The sequence below is a fragment of the Chiroxiphia lanceolata genome, chromosome 1, assembly GCF_009829145.1.
Source record: "Chiroxiphia lanceolata isolate bChiLan1 chromosome 1, bChiLan1.pri, whole genome shotgun sequence".
Lineage (NCBI taxonomy): Eukaryota > Metazoa > Chordata > Aves > Passeriformes > Pipridae > Chiroxiphia > Chiroxiphia lanceolata.
The window spans coordinates 63714975-63730172 of NC_045637.1; the positions used below are offsets into that span (position 1 = coordinate 63714975).

At 39.2% G+C, this 15198-nt stretch overlaps 1 long non-coding RNA gene across 1 annotated transcript; it reads right to left on the minus strand.

Moving 5' to 3' along the window:
• Positions 1–365: 365 nt before the first annotated feature.
• Positions 366–5694, minus strand: LOC116786862. The gene is made up of 2 exons (XR_004357097.1): positions 5540–5694; positions 366–535 (listed from the first exon to the last, which is right to left on the minus strand). It is a non-coding gene; the product is annotated as an uncharacterized LOC116786862 (long non-coding RNA).
• Positions 5695–15198: the final 9504 nt, after the last annotated feature.

Consider the following 15198-nt stretch of genomic DNA (forward strand, 5'->3'; position numbering starts at 1 on the left):
CAGCTCAGCTGCCGTGAGAGTCCTATGCCAATGCCACAGGGATTGGAATGGTGTAAGAACCTAGTCTGAAATAAAGTGGCATGTCACTGTGCAAAGTAGTCACTTAAAATTTAGGTGATCTATATTCCAGTTTTGTTTTCTGATGCTTGGATGCTTGCTGGCTTCCTAAGCCTGTAATTCATTTATAGAAAGATAAATTTCATATCCGTGACTGTGACAGCCTGCATGCCTTGTCTATTGGAGCAAGCTAGCAGTACTCCATATAAAGCAGTTCCCTGAGGGGCCCAGAACATTTAGGATCGGTGCCTTGGCAAAAAAGTGCTCTCATTGCTATAAGCAAAAGAATCCCATCACAATAATTTTTCTGTTCAGAATATTTTTCTTTACAATACAGCTTTTTTCATTTTCTCCAAAGGCCTTCCAGTTTCTACATTTTCCTGTGCTGGCATACTTAGGACTCTGTGTTATTCCAGAGCATTTGCATTTTGGTGTGGGGATAGTGCATCCTTCTTTTCACACAGTAACAGAGCACAGCCTGCAATATGAAATAAGAAAAACTTTAATAGATATGAATAAAAACCTATTCTGAAGAATTTCACCTCTGAGCTGTGTGTTACTACTTAACAAGCTTGTGAATTCAAGTTTGATTGATAGGGTATGTTATTCTGTAAATTTGAGAGGTTAAAACGAACCATGACATTAGAAACTGGTACAGTTTGTTAGGGGAGAAATGTTGCCTTAGTTTGCATGTTTAGGGGGATTATTGGTTGATTGGTTTAATTTTACACTGACTATTCTTGCCACTTTTCTATGTGCTAGTGTCCAACAGCATTTTATTTTCCAGGCATTTTGGACGTGGTCACTTCATTACTTGAAATTTCCTGGTGTTTTATCTGAGCATAATTTGCTACTGGCAGATTATTCTCCTCAAGTCCACAAAACAAATTCCATTCACTCCCTATGCTCTCATTCCCCTTTATTTACCCCATGTAAGTGGTTATGTGGATCTGAGGAGACCCTCAGAACAAGGGATAACAGAGCATGGGAGAACAGAATATGAATTAATCAGATCTTACAACAAGCAGCCAGGTATTATCTTATTTTTTTATTTCAAAAATATTTCTTGGCACGATCTAAGATGCTGGAGATGACACCAGATATTTCAAATTTCCAGGGAATGAGTCCATATATATTTTTAAAATTAGCTTCACCTGGTCAGAGGCCCAAGACTCATCATGTAAAGGGGCCAGAGGTTTTATTACAATGAATATCTAGTCCTAGTTGTCATTTACATTAAACACAAGCATCTTGATCTCTTTATACTTGGGAGATTAAAGAGTAAATAAACTATCCAAAGATGAGATATTCAGCGTTGTTATGACAGAGAGAGGACTCAAACACAGGTCTCTGAGAATAAGACACTGGGACACTTAGGAGAAGCACAACTTTTTCCAAGCACTCATAATTTATGCATTTAGATAGTTATCTCTTCCCCTGATGACTGATACTGCTGATAGTTAAATGGATGACATAACTATTCAAAGTACCAGGAAAAGCAAGTGTTAAATCACTCATCACTAATGAGACTGCTACTGCTCTTGTCCCAGTACTAATGAACTAGAGGTACATTAAGCTGGAATGCCTGCAGGAACTGCTCAGCTAAGAGAATTCCAGTGGTCCTCCACTCCCTGTTCATTGCTACTGACCTGTATTCAGATTTTGCCTCCAACTTGAGTAGTCTGAAGGGCTGCCATCTTTCGGAATATGGGAAGTGCAATATTTATGCTGCAACTGATCAATTTTAGCTGCACTATTGCCTCGTGTCCTTACTGCTCTGGGTTACGCCACTGCAATTTCCTCTGTGGCAAATTCCAAGTGATTTTAGAAAGCTTTCTCAGGATTTAGGAGACTGTGGGTTAAATCCCCCAGAACATACTGCTGTTTTCTTCTGAAACTGGGAATAGGAATGAAACTGTGATTTTCTCATAGGGCAGAGCAGCTTCAGATTTTGGAAATCTGCCACAAAGTCTATGCAGCAGCTGTTGGGAAGTAGGGGGAATGGTAGAGAGCTGGGAACTGAGATCAACAGCTGCAGAATTATTCTTTACAGCTGTCTTATGTTCTTTTCCTTTGATATGCCTCTTTTGTTTTTGTAATATGTGAGAAGAGTTTCTTAGGACAAACCCCTTTTTCTGGGTCTGTGATGGAGTCAGCATCCCTGAGTGACAAAAAGGTTCCCTGCTTTGTTGTAACGAGGTGTCTGGAGAGCACTTCCTCTGAGTTGAGAGAAAACAACATATTTTCTGTGGAAAAGATGTGCAAAAAAATATCATTGCACTTTTTGAAGTCCCCTTGGTAGATGATGCTATTGAGGAAGACTGCAGGGAGACAGTGATGGAGCTTATATGTCCTTTCTGTGTGCCACCTCTAATCTCTTCTCAAAGTACCAAAACCATATTGGGTTACTCAGGAATGCAATAGTAACTCATCATGGTGGATATTTGAGGAAAGTCTTTAATTTGCACCAGCAGAGGTTCAGATTGGATATTATTAAAAAAACCCCACTCTGAAACACTAGTTAGGCATTGGAATAAGTTGCTCAGGGAGGTGGCGGAGTCACTGTCTCTGGAAGTGTTCAAGAGGTGTCTGGATGTGGCACTTGAGGCCATGATTTAGGCATGATTATGGTGGTACTGGTTTGATGGTTGGACTAGGTGATCTTGAAAGTCTCTTCCAACTTTTATGATTCTGTGATTCTGTATTTGATAGTGTAATTCGAACTGTTGGTTGAGCGTTAAAAACTCCTGAACTTAACAGGAACAACTGAAATGATGTGATGACCTTTAGATGGAAGAAAAGAGGATAACTGCAAAAAATATCAGATAATGTTTTAAGCAGGAACTCTGTAAGCTTTAGGTGTACGTTCACAGTTCCCTCAGATAAATAATTCTCTACTGAATCTCTCAACACATGTTATTCTTCACACACATTATTATTCAACAATCCAATTCCGGCCTTTTGTCATATTTCAGCCCTTCAGTCCTACTTATGACATGTTGAAAAGTGATACTTTTCCTACAGGAGGTGGCTGAAAATTTGTTTACAGATCTGAAACTGTGAAGTCAAGTTTCAGAGAGCTGAGGTGTGCTACTGAATTAATCCCTTCTCAGGCCTTGTGCTTTGTTCTGATGTGTTTCTTAGATAAAATTTACTGCTATGACAAAAGAATTTGTCATCAGTTCTTTGTCATAACTCTGCAGAGAATGCATCATTTCAAAAACCTCAGCATATAAAATGAAACTGCTCTAAGATTACATCATTAAAAGACTTTTAGCACACCATAAAAAAATGTAAGTAGCATTCAGTTACCAAAAGTGGTTTGCCGTGATCTACACCTTGATCATCTTTAACCAATTTAAAGATTGCATTTGATAAGTCTTCACCTAGTGTACGAAGGCAACTTATAGAAGCTGGAAAAGCTTTTAAGTGCCTTTTAAGTGCACTTATTTTTGGTGAATAAGCCTCAGAATACTTGTGTATTATGCTGACAAAATGAAACATAACCTGAAGTTCCTAGATATTTTTTGGCATATGAGAGTGATAAGAAAGTTTTGTTCCATAACTTTCAAATCAGGAGTTATGTTATGCATGTCATTGTTTTATGCAGCATATGATCTGAGCAGTTAGATAGAAGCAAATATGCTTGTATTCATTCAGATAGATACTAGAATATTCCCCTTGTAAACCTATATTAACAATACTATGATAACTATATAATTCCAATTATCAAAACTATCATGGGCCAATGAGAAAAGTATGTCCTTTTAATTAATCTTTAATTATTTTCTACTTTAAAAGAAAGAGTTATTATATTATAAACTATATTATATTCTTATCCATCCAAGTTATAGGAGAACAAGTCACTCACTTCAGATTAAATAATCTACTGTCCCTATCATGATTTGTTTTCCTGGCACACTTTTTATCGCTTATGTTGCAGTCACTTCAGCCTTTTTCTTACCAACCAAATAAGCTGTTACTTAGCAGAAGTGCTGGCATTTGATTTTATGCTTTTCTCTTTTAACATTGTATCTCATGTCTGACAATCCATCACGAGAAACTGGAAAGCTCTTACCTTTTTTGATAGGTGCAGAATTCTTCTACAGTGAAGGGGTATCTCTTGTTTTACAGATGAGTTATTTTAATGATCTCTAAAGTCATGACCATCATGTATATAGGTATATAATTCAATAAATTAGTAATATATGAGGGCCATAGCCAACCCTAACTCACAATCAATTACTCACACCTTTAGTGCCAGTCCATAGACAGGCATCATATTTGACTATATGTGACATTTTAAACAGGCAGGATAGCACAACCTTTATAGAAGGTAATTCTAGCTGAAAATCTTGAAATCAACTAGAGCTTTCCTGGGAGACACATAGTGTAACATCTTACAATGCAGCAGCAACTGAATTCCTTTCCATGCCAAATTTATTAATGAACATATGAAAATTTGCATTCAGGATTTAATTCAATTACTCGGAAGCCTCTTTAGGAGTGAGCGCTCATCATACTTCTTTCAACTGTTCCTAGTTGTCAGAAAACAGAAGGAATTTCCATGTCAGGTTTTTTTTTTGGAGGAGGTCCGGTCTCTGGAATGCTCAAGTGGTCTTTCTCCTAAAATCAGAAGGGGGTCGCAGCTCGCTTTCCAGTTCCCTCAAAGGGCTACAACTTTTATTTGTTCAATATGATAGTTTGTGGGAGTGAAAACATCAGTGACACAGTAAAACCCCCAGAGGCTGAAGGTCTGCTTTATTTATAGGATGTTGAGACTGTTATGAAACTTCCATACAGCACTAGCAAAGCTACTACTTAGGGATAAAAAAAAATTATAGAAGCCATATGGGCTGTTTTGTTTCTTCTTTTTGCCCTTCCCACAGTACTCACTTAATGTGCAATAAAACATACTAGACTTCAAATAATATTAAGTATTTTCTGTTCATATAGCTTGACATGAAGCCTTTGAAAGGTTTCTTTTTTTGTGTGCCACTTCCCTGACTGGGTTACAAGTACATAAATAAAAGTGTGAGGGAACATCAGACTTCAATAGACAATGGCTCAAATACAATTCCACACCCATGACTATATTTCAAGCCTGTAATTCAGGATAGCCACAGAATAACAGAAAATCATATTTTTCTTAGGCTTTGTCTTTAGATTTTTTTTTAAAGATTTAATTTCATCAAGGCTGAACTCCAGCCTAAAAAAGGTTATAGTCAATGACTGGATCTGTTGGTGTTGCCTGGCAAAACTTATGTCAGTAGCATTTCACCAAATGGTTCAATCTTTCCCACATCCTTCTGAGAAGTGAATGAAAAATCTATCTCCCTTACAATTAAGGATGGAGTGTACCTGTGGTGAAAAAGATTCTTATGCCAGCAGAGAGTGCTGGTCCTCATGGGGTCTCATCAGCCTTTACAGACTTGAGTGCATCAGAAGCTGCCTGTCTTTTGTCATTGTCCTTAAAAACTACCTCTGGTTAGCTAAGCCCAGGCAGATGATGGCTCAATCAGAATGTGTTGTCATTAACGATGGAGTTAGATCAGAATTATAGTTTTGAAATGATTCTCCTAATTATGCTCATTTATTGTGCTTTTGTTTGCATAACAGAGAGGTCTTTGACATAGCTGGATGAGGTCTTCCTATAAAAAGGGAAGATCACTAAAGAAACCCCTTCCATTTTAATGAAAGTCAACCCAACATTTGGTTTCATCAAACAGTATGCTTCAGGACTGCACTAAGTATGCTCCAGCCACTACTGGGCTATTAGTCCAGTCCTGGCTATCAGGCGACCGGACAAAAGCTGAAACACATTGAGTGTCAATGTTGGATCAATACTGCAACCTCAGACTGCAGTCTGCAAGGTTGGATTTGTTCCACCCACATCACACAGTTTGCTAATGTAGACATTGCCTTGGCAGGAAAGAACTGGGGAGACTTTTATTTTTTAGAGGTCAGAGGGAAATGCCTTTTGGGTGGCAAAGTCCTGTGTTCAGAGCTCATTGTTCTAGTCATCATGCTTCCTGCATTCACATAATAGGTTTTGAAATCAAAAGGGGATTTTGGATGCAGTAAACTGGGAGGACAGTTCTACAGTCTTGAGGTGGCCAAAAGACTGAAACTACTCGTCTTTAATGAGGCTGTGATTAAGTCATAATGTCTACAGGCACATGCTTTCAGACTGGATGCTGGGAACTTCTAAAAGATGTGCAAATTAAAATTTTGTTTTGTAAAGTGGGTCACTGCCTGTGTATGTTTGCACCTGCTCATCTTTGCTGTGAAACATTGTCTTTACTTGGAAACTACAGCACAGCTGACCTTCCAGAATGGCATAAAACCCTACCTTCTGGATTGCAATGTTACCATCATTATCATCTTCATGTTTCCCTCCTTGGTAAAGTTTTCAGTAAATAGCTGAGTTTGGCACCGACCTTGTGTCTTTTCAGTTTTGATTTTCCCTTCTGCTGTGATTTGGTTTGGCTTCTCCACTGTCACACTTCAAAGCCAGGGATGGGCCCCAAGAAAATCATATCAATGGGGAAGAAATGTGATGGGACATAGGTATTTAGCAGAAAATCATGCTGTTGTCCCCACTGGTATTTAGGCCACCCCCAATAAAATAAAGGGACAGCTGGATATGTGCAGCAGTTATTTTTGGCTTCTGGAACAATCAGTTTGGATTAGAAGAAGCTAGGTGCAAATTAAAGAGACCTATAGCTGTCTTAAATTGTCAAGGATTAATGACTTGTCAGCTAGCCCTAAAAAGAGGGACCAGGAAGATGGAGGATGATCTGCTTTAACAGAATTTGTGAGCTGCATTGTTGCCAGCATTTGCCCAGAAGAAACATTCAGACACGTCATGTTTACAGCAGCTGCTCTGAAGTCTGAGCAATCAAAACAGATTTCTCCCAACACTCTGAAACCGAAGCAGGCCACACTGAATCTCCCATGCGCGGATGAAAACTCCCAGCTATTATTTTCTGTTTATTTAGCGTGCCTGTGGAATAGACCGTAACCGGTGATTTCCAGTCCATCCCGCTGTGCCTGTGTGGGCAGAGGCACTACAGCTCTCTTGCAGTGGTGGGAGGCAGCCAGGCTGTCTGCAAAGGCAATGCTGAATTCAGTGGTGGGTCTATTGCTCAAGAGAGCTTGTGCTGCCCATGGCAAAAGAGTCAAGACTTCCAGCCCACAGTGCTGAGTGGGATATTGTTTTCTGTAGTAATCCTTCCCCAGGATGAGTGACAAGGAAGAGACTGAACTTGCAGTGTGATCCTGCTTCTGGCTATTGGAAACTTTTGAAGAGATTGTGATGGTGATCACTTATGTGCAGGGTGATTTAAAGTAGCATCTCTTTTTTAAAAATGCAGAGCCACCACTCTGGTGACAATGGATGCAAGATCCACTTGGGTATAGTAGAAGAGGATAAAAGCTCATTTGGTCTTAATCGAGTCCAGCTAGAGAAAGAAGTACAATGAAATTAAGCATTTTAAAACATAATTATGGCAGAGACAAACTGCGCCCAAAGGACAAATTCTACACCAAAATTTCAAACCCTGTCTGTTTATGTGCGTTCAGGAACGATTTCACATTAAAGCAAATCTACTATTTAATGGCTGAATCAGAAGACAGTGGGATTTTCTCTGTAGAGAGCTATACGGATTTTTCTCTGGAGAAGCAAGGCCTTGCATGATTGGCATCAAGTGGAAACCAGGAGAGTTGCATGACCAAGGGTCATAAGAAGTGGGATTTCTTCTCCAGATGAGCCTGATTGTGCTGAAAAGTACTAACAGGCTGTAGCAGAGCAGTGGGCTAAAAACCAAATTTCCCCTTACAGCTTTTGCAGGGCTGTAACAGGTAGCTCCCACCCTGATAGAGTGAAATTAAAGGGCATGTTTCAGACTTTGGGGATACAAACAGAGCTTGATGAGCTGCATTTTACAAATTCTCTGTTTCCTTCAGATGTGTGAGTAACTAGGCTGACATCTCCAAGCCATCAAGAGCCCCAGACTGGTCTGTGGGCCATGAGTAAGGTCCTTTGCCCTTTGCTAGCAGCTTAGTCTCAGTTTCATATGACTGCAAAGACACTGCAGTTTGAAAAATCTTAATGAACTCGTTCCTTGACTGGAATATCCACTAGCCAGTCTAGTTTCCTAATAACTAATGACCCTCTTATCTGGATTACTTTCCTAAGACAAATTTTCAAATGCAAACTTGTAATTGTTTTTTCTGCTTCTATTGATTCTCTGCTCACAGGCCTGCAGGGTTACAGACCCTCTCTGATCATATGCTAATGAGTCATTAATACTGACTGTCTCTTAATGTGAATAAAGCACCCCTTCTTAGTCAGCCTTTGTCCAAATAAAGAAGCCTATTCTGATAACAAAAATGTTAAAACCAGCCAAGAATCAGTGAGATAAAATTAGAACAGCTCTTCTTCAGGGCTGCCAGGAGCAGGACTCAGATCACTTTGCTGCAGCCTGGCTGGTTCTCCCTGCCACTGGCCCTTGTCTCATTTAAGCCTACATTTTCACTAAATTACACTTGGAGTCTAAGATGGGGTAACTGTGTTCAGTCAGATTTTAGTGTCTTTAGATGGCCAAGAACAAAAGGTCAACACTTACTAGCTGTGCGGCTTTCCTGACATGTGACTTTTCACCATAAACTTGGCACAAGGTCATTTTAAGATGTTTTTTGCACTTTTGTTAGCAAAGGGGAATTACCCATTCACTTCTAGACAAGGTTAAATAGCTGACAACAGCTACAGGTTAAATATTAAGCCATTGGTCCTTCATTTCAAGTAAGAAATTGCAGCTGTCTTCAAAAACACTTGAAAGTTCAGGCAACATCTTGGAACTGGTACAAGGAAAGGCCACTTCTAATTAGCACAGGAGAACTGTAGGGATTTTGAGTCAGACTCTGTTGTCCAGGACCTTAATACAACTTTGCAAGATTAATAAAGGTCATATTTGAAAAAGCTATCTTTTTCAAGAACAACCAGTGTGTGCTTGTATTATATTCAGCAGGTCTGAAGATAAAATCAAATGAGATGGCTGAGCTGACTTCTCAGCTTGCTATTTCTAAAAAATAATTCTCTCACTTTTTTTTTTCTGTGTTAATTGCTACCACTTCCATGAGATGAGCTGCTCCTTGAACGATAGCACCAAGGGCGCCCAGGGAAGTGCTGGGGACCAGTGGGGTAAGAGTAAGAAGGAGGATGCCAGTGACAAAAAAGGAGGAGGAAGAGACGGAGAAAGACCGCTCCTTTTAGGAGGAAGAAGAGGGAGAAGGACTGATGGGTTAGTTCTGCCTATTTGGTCTGACTGGACCCCTGGGATCCTACAACAGATTTGCGATAGATTCGCAATACCCTAAAGGCTCCACAGTCCAAGCATTTAGACATAGGTTTAATAAAATGTTTAGGCTTATGTATTTTTTTTTCTAAACTTGTAATTTCCCTTTTTATTTGCTTTTCAAAGAGTTTGATAACAGCTAGGATCTATATCTCATTGTGTTTGGATCTGTGGAATTATGATAGCAGTGATAATTTTGAAAGTACGAACCAAGTTCAAGTCCCCAGTTCGCTCACAGCTTGCAGTAATAGCTACCACAGGGGGTAAAAAGCTGCCTTCATTTCAGACAGGAACTGTGTGCTTCCAGAGTGCACAATTTTGGCATCTTTTCCAGAATGTTACTGAATTTGATATTTGTACTCTAAAATGCACCAGCTCGTTACATTTGGCCACCATCCATTTCTCATTACTTTGGATGGCCAGGACATGCTTGCAGCTCAGTTTTCCTTCCTGGTTTTCCTCACATGGTTTTCAAGGCTGCCTGAATTATGGCGCATGATGCCTGAACTGCTAAACCTTTACCTAAATAAAAGCACATGCCCTCATTTACTATCCAGCCATAGTGTGCTCTAGCTTAGCTCTTGAAAACTGTTTGAGGATGTGGTTCAGAGTAGAGGCAAGAGCAGCCCACATTTCTAAAGGTGGTCATGACCCATGTTCTACATGCTGTGTGGGTTGAATAAATTAGGGAGAAACAGAGGCTAAAAGCTGGCAGTCTATAGCTTCATAGAAATAACGATTTATTTTTTAATTGCACCAAACGTGATGGTTCCTAATTCACAAAGGTGCAAAGTAAAACACATCACCTTATTAGAGTTGAGTTTAAAATTGTCTTGAAAGGGACTGGAAAAGCTTAAGTGTCCTAGGATGGTCAAGAAGCCATTAAAGAAGGTGAAATGCCTCAGCTCATTTTTGTGTTCTCCTCCCAAAACACAGGTTGACTGTGTGAGTCCTTCTAGTTCCCTTCAGTCCAAACTAAAAAAGTTGCTTTCCACATACCTACTTAAACTTGCTCTAAGATGAGGAGGGAACTTCACAGAGAGGAGATGCCTATATAATGGTCACTTAAAAGCTTTTCCTTTCTGCATCTCAGCTGCTAGTTGCTCCTGGCTGGCTGAACAGTACGCAGTTGTATGACGAGGTGGTAAGGGCAACAGTGGGTCAGGCCTGGAAGAAAGGTCTGTGCTAAAGGTCAGATGTAGGTGTGTTTCAGTGGTGCTGCAGGCTTAGTGCAGTGGGGAAAAAACTAAAATCTCACTACTCTAGTGTTTTATAAGCAGTATCTTGCACTGCTTTGCTTTCGGTAGCAGGTACTTGGCTATTAATGTGAAGTTTCTATGAGGCCTCTCTTCTGTTGCATTTTGTAGACACCAGTGCAAGTCTGATTAACCGTGACAGATGACTGCAGATGCAGTCCTCTTCCCAAATGCTGAGAAGTGTCCTGTAATATTTGCTGGTCACATTTGCCTAGGTTTGGGGTTGGTGATCACAGCTCTGGGAGTGCTTTTTTTGTAAGTAATACTCTAATTCATTTAATAATGCAAATGTGGTCCCAGCAGTGCAGTTTTACTGCATAATGACTAATCTCTGTCACAGCAGGATGCTGAGAATGAGTTTCTCTGGGAAGCTGTGGGTATGCATAATGAACAGCTATCCCTAATAAAGTCTTTTTAATCAGGACTGTTTCTCAGATCAACTGAGTTAAATGAGTTTGCACTTTGTAAACACAAGGATTGAAGTCCCTGACTTGGACAAAACACCACATCTACTCTGAAGTTAGTGAACATTCAAACACATTGACATCCTGCCCCTAAGAGCTAACTCTTTAGCTCACATGTGGACAGAAGAGTCCATGTCACACTATACTGCCTCCAGTTAATGTACGCAGAGTACCTGATGCTGCTTTTTGTGTACGCGTTTCAGTTTCCTTCTAACAATCTATGAATACAAGTCACAGCCAAGGACTCTGTCAGAATATTACAAGCAAATTTGAAAACAAAAAGACATATGTTTCAAAGATGCAAGTTTCCTGGGCATTTGAAGAAAGCAGCTGAGAAAGGAAAGAGATATAACTTCAGGAAAGCTACATCTTGAGTTCATATCTTATCAGATGCCAGGGAGCCCAGTTTTCCATCAGTGTGTTCGCATCACCTCTGAAAGCAAGCAAGACTCCTAAGGTCTGCTGTTCACAGGACTACCCGTTTAATAGAAACAGCTCTGCTTCCAGTTTGGGATTCATACAAATATGACCACGAGAAAAATCTGTCTTGGGAGTCTGGACCATTGCAATTCTTATTAAGTACTTAAAAATCACTTCAGCAACACATTTTGTGTTTTGGAGGCTATATTCCCTCAAGGACTTGCATTTGAATGTCACAGCATAATAATTAGACATGAGAATAAGTAAGTAAAATGCCAAGTTTGCCCTCGATGGCCATCTTGTGTATAATCTTTATAAATACCTACATACGTGTATTATACTTAAAGTATAAGTATAATACAGGTCTAACAGACTCATCTTTTATTCATAGGATCACGACCAAGGAAATGAATCTGTGCTTCTTAATATGACTGTTGACTCAACAAGATTTTGCAGGCTTACCCCAAATTCAGGTACATCTTTTCCTTATTTCTTTTGTTAAAGTGAAGGTAAGCCTACCTTATGCTCCAGTAAGAATGCTAATCTAAATTCTCAGTACAGACAGACTCAGGAGAGTAAGATACTCTTTTTGCTTTACTGTTTCTTTGTTGACTACAGAGGTCAAAGCAGCCAGTCATAAAAACTCAGAGGTTATTGTGGTTAAAATCACTTTGTAAAAGAGGCTGGAAACATCTTAAGTTTTTCTTATGTTTTTATGCCTTTTTTTTTACTACGTATTTAATGAAGAAAAAAAAGATGTTATTTTTTTTCAAAGATGCAAAGTAGATGTGCTAATAATTTCTGCTTACTTCTAGCATCATTTGCAAATACTGTCCCCCTAGAATTTCGCACCAAATAGGTTTTGTAAAAATCTAAGCCTCTAAATTTCATATCTTAATTTTTTATCACATGCAATGTATCTGGCAGAGGGAAAGCCCATAGCCCAGCCAGGATGTCACACCAACTGCAGTTTTACTATATAAGCACAGGAGCTGCTGCTCCCACTTTGTGGTGGAAACCCCAGTCTTCTCACAGAAATCTAGCATAGAAAATCTATTTCTTCTGTTAAAAGCAGGAGTTTGCTTTTATTTTCTGGATATGATAATATGATTAATTTTTCCTTACATACTTGTCCAGTTAAAATTGTAATTATTACAAATCCATATCTGGCTTTTGTGCTTTTAGAGTTTCACAAGTCAAGTTACCACTAGGATGGGAAACTTGGGATGATCTGTTGAAGGGCTGATAAAAAAGTGTCTAAATGTTGTTACACGCAGGGTCATAAATTAAAACTAAGGGTTTGAGGTTCTTCCTTCTAATGTTTCATGGGAAGTGTAAGCCTGAGGACTGTTTCAGAAGGCCAGACCTTTATGCTTGCCTTTTGACCAAGTGTTCTGCACCTTGATCTCCTTCCTGTCATTCTATGTGACAGTGTATATGAGAACTACAGCAATGTGTCACCTAATATGATGTTCTGTCAGTGAGCAACAAGGAAATCTGGGAGGGACTACAAAGTAAGGCTGAGAAAAAAATTCATTATAGATTAAAACCCTAGGTTTTTTGGCTTGTTGGAAAATTTGAAGTGGGATGTTCATGAGAGGAAAACTTAGCTCATGAGTAGTATTTGATTTTTTCTATTCAAGCAGAACCACTATCCATTTATTTAAATGTTAAAAAAGGAGAGAAAAAGAGACAAAGACATCATTTCCAGTTGCCCCATTCAAACTTTTCTCTCACCTGATCTGAGACCTTCAAGGGAAAATGGATTTAAAACAACTCTTTTGTGAAAGTAATTGGTAAACTGGTCTGAATTTCACAGCTGTTCTCAGGAGCTCTCTGAACACTGTCTGAAAATGAAATTGGATGTTAAGGATGTTGCCTATAAAGGAATCATCTGAATTTTGTCACTGGACTTATGTGACTTAATTAATTTTTTTGGCAAGGTGTTAGCTGATGTAGAATCATTTGTAATGTTGATGTTTTTGTTTTCACAAGCCTATAAAAACCTACAATCCAGGTAGCTTAAATCGCTTAAATCAAAGGCATTAGGCATCCCCTTCTGAGGATGGTATGTATATTAAATGTCTATACTCATACACTAGATCAAATTTCATAATTTGCAAGATGCAATATGTTTTGGGAAATATACTCACTTAGAAGGGTGTACAGAAGCTTGCAAAAATATATTCCTTGTCTATATGTTTAAAGACTGTCACAGTGAGCAAAAAACTCCAAATATGGAAGTTTAAAGGAAATCCTGTCTCTACTCTTCCCTGTTAAGACCAGCCTGTTCACAGTATGGTCAGAACAGCCAGCATGCCTGAGCTGGCTGATGTTCACAGGTGAGTGTCACTGGCAGGAAACCTTCAGGTGAACAGGGATACTTGAGCCCCACTCTTGATGTGAGGAGGGACCCAAGTACTCCAACTACCACTGCTGAGAGAAAAAATAGGGTACAACAAACAGCATTTGGCTGGTCCCTGAGGGGTGCTCCTTGCAAGGATATTCTCAATTCTTATTGATGTCTTCATAAAGCTGATGTCTTTATAATGCTTCAGGAGTCTCAGAGGATGTTGGGAATATTGCCTTGCTTCCACTTTCTGGAACTAGTAACACTGTATTCCTTGGTAAAAAGCATTTTTATTTCTTTTCTTCTTTTTTTAATCTCTTATGGACAGAAACAAATGCTCATATGAGATCCTAGGGAATCACAGCCCTTAACATCTATAATTTCTGTGGATTGCTAACACTGTTTACACTTACAACAAGGATGGGAATTTTGGAGAGAAGGCTCAGCTAGCACCATGCAAGAGCAGCAAAAAATTATCCAAATCTGCTCTGCGAGCATCCTGTAAAGCACTAAAAGTTGTTGATACTAAGAGCCTTGCTGACTGCTGGCTCCAGGACACTCAGCTCTGCCTTTGTGCAACATGGCTCTTTGGTGTAGTTGCTGGTGTTTTTTCATTTGGGCTTTTTTATTTTCTCAGGATAGATTCTTTCCCAAGTTCTCTAAAATAATTTCTTCTAGCTCTCTAAAATGGTCTGAAAAGCATTAGCCAAAGACAGTGTAAAGAAGACAGTGCAAGCACAGTAGTTCTGCATGCTGTTTAGTAAAATGAGGAAAGAGCTCTGTTGCTAGAGTGATCACAGCATTTGAAAAAGTCTGCTCAAAGTACCTTAGTCTCAAGAGATATACCCCTAGGCTACTGTGAACTAGTACTGTACCTGACCCACCTTTATTATGGATCTCTGTATTACAGACATGAATATTTTAAAATTGTCGCTCCTCAAGAAATTGAGCACAGCCTGTCCCAGCTTTTATCAGATCACAGTAATAGCATGTGTTTGCTGGAAGCAATATAACTCTAGGTTTTAAATTAAGTATACCCACTGTGGGAGATAACCCATAGCAACAACAGCTTTTGATAGGGAATGGTGTTTGCCTTTGGAATATTACAGACTTTGTCCAGCTTTTTTTCAAATAACGTTGTGAAAGTAGTAAACATTCACATTTAAAAATACCTTCACTCCTTTACTGCCAAACTCATTCTCACTGTATTCTTTTTTGTTGGATATCGATTGTATACTTTATATAGAAAGCTGTGCTCTTCAGGAGAGGAAGCAATTTGCAATTACATATTC